This window comes from Malania oleifera, chromosome 1 (assembly GCF_029873635.1).
Source record: "Malania oleifera isolate guangnan ecotype guangnan chromosome 1, ASM2987363v1, whole genome shotgun sequence".
NCBI classification, from domain to species: Eukaryota; Viridiplantae; Streptophyta; class Magnoliopsida; order Santalales; family Ximeniaceae; genus Malania; species Malania oleifera.
Window position 1 is genome coordinate 66,202,197 of NC_080417.1, and position 2,500 is coordinate 66,204,696.

A 2,500-nucleotide genomic window follows, 5' to 3' on the forward strand; every position below is an offset into this window, starting at 1 on the left:
AGTAGAGGGGACAGAGGGTCACCCTGTCTCAGTCCTTTTCGGTCTTTAAAGAACCCATTTAGCCTCCCATTAATTGTTATAGAAAATGATGTAGTCGAGACACATTCCATGAGCCAACCCACCATTTGATCTGGGAAATTCAGATTGATGAGCATATCTTTTAAGAAATCCCACGATACACAATCATAAGCCTTCCTCAAGTCAATTTTAAGTAGACACCTGGGGGAGATTCTTCTCCTGCTATAACCCCTCATCAGCTCCTGTATCAAGTAGATATTTTCAACCATGCTCCTGCCTCTAACAAAGGCAGCTTGAGCAGGATTAATCAAATCCTCAAGGCAGGGGGTAATCCTACCAACAAGCATATTTGCAATAACTTTGTACAAGACATTACAGCATGAGATTGGTCGGTAATCACCCACTGAGGTAGCATGATCCATCTTAGGAATTAGGGCAATACAAGTGTGGTTGATCTGCTTCAATAGTTTACCACTCTAGAAAAATTCCTTAACTGAAAGGCGGAGGTCATGGCCAATTGTATTCCAGGATTTCTTAAAGAACCCAGCTGAATAACCATCAGGCCCAAGAGCTTTGTCATCCCTAATACTGAACAGTGCAGACTTAATTTTCTCATCTGTTATGGGTCTAATCATTCCAAGTCTACTTGCTTCATTCAACACAGCACCCTCCCTAATGACTTGAGTATTCAACTTTACACAGTTTACTTCTGTACCCAGAAAATGTGCATAGTAATTAACAAACTCCATAGCCACCTGATCATATGAGTTAGTACATACACCATCCTTATTCATTAACTTAGATATATGATTCCTGGCTTTGTTTCTCCTCAAAAGTGCATGAAAGAAGGAGGAACTCCTGTCACTATGCTTTAGAAAATTATATTTGGCCACTTGGGACACAAACATCCTGTTTGCACTTTCAAGCCTTATAGCTATTTCTTTCTTCTTGTGCAATTCCTTTTGTAATTCAGAAGAAGTCAGGTCATCATGAAGCTTATTTTGAGTTTCCACTAGATTAGCGCAGGCTTTCTCAGTGCGAACAGATATATGGGAGAAGTGAAGGGCATTTAAGGATTTCAATGACCTTTTCAGAGCTTGTAGTTTCTTGACAATGTTGAATTGTTTGTAGCCCTCCACAGACATTTGCCAACCCTCACTGACTACCTCTTGGAAATCAGGATGGGTAGTCCACATATTGAAAAACTTGAACGGGAGCTTACCCACCTCAGCCTTAGCAAAAAGTGACACAATAGCCACAAAGTGATCAGACAGTGTACCAGGAAACTGGAAATGAACTTGGGAAACCCAATCACTTGAGAACCAAGTCTGATTGACCATCACCCTATCAAGTTTACACCAAACTCTTCCATTTGACCATGTGAGAAAGGACCCTGATGATTTAAGATCTGTCAGCCCAGCCACATTAAAACAATCACTTATCTCTTTAACATCATATGCTGTGACAGGAACACCATTCTTCTTCTCCTCATTATTCATGATACAATTGAAGTCCCCCACAAGCATTCATGGGCCAGAAATACTAGAGCGAGTGAGAATGATATCTTGCCAAAGGGGACGTCTAGCAACAATAGTGTTAAATCCATAAATGAAGCTCAAGAGACAGTCATTCGAAGATATCTTACATTTAACCAGGCAATGTATGGCTTGATCATTTATGTGGTGGACCTACAACATTACTTTGTTAGGGTTCCATGGAATCAAAATTCTTCCAGCTTCATGTAAATCAAAGTTGTTTACTTGTTCCCAAGAATAGAACTTCATGTCCATCATTTTCCCCAGACTTTCAGTAGTCAATTTTGTTTCCAAAATCCCCATTATATCTAGCTTATTCTTTCTTATAAGGTCTTCAACCCATTTTTTCTTCATAGGCGTATTCAAGCCTCTGATATTCCAAATAACAACCTTCATTTCACATGAGGGGGGCCTGTGCCCCCATTTTTATTTTTCTGAATCACCACCCCACCTTTCTTGTTATTTCCCCTTCTCTTAGCCACACTAGTGCCTGCATTCTCACCTTTGTTAGTAGTACCAGAGCCACTGGCCTTGGGACCACCAGAAGCCACCAATCCACACACAACCTATTGATCATTATGTTGGCCTGGATCAGGAAGAGCTACTCGAACCACCACCGCAACCATTCTGCTCCCCATCATCAATAGGACCATTCTCAGTTCTGTCTTCATGCCTCTCCACTTCTTGAACCTTACTGCTACCAGAATGTGCACACACTGCATCTGCAGTGTCCAAAACCACCTTATCTGGTTTACTGGTTAGGTTGTCTCCTGCCACTTCAGGAAAGAGATCCATAGTTATTCTCCCACGATTACCAAAGTTACTATTGGTCTCCACAGAGCTGATTGTCCAAACACAATCAGTCTGAATTGGATCAGATATACATATGGGAGCATGACTTACCCCAGATGGTTCACCCAAATTTTCACTAGAACACACCTTCTCTT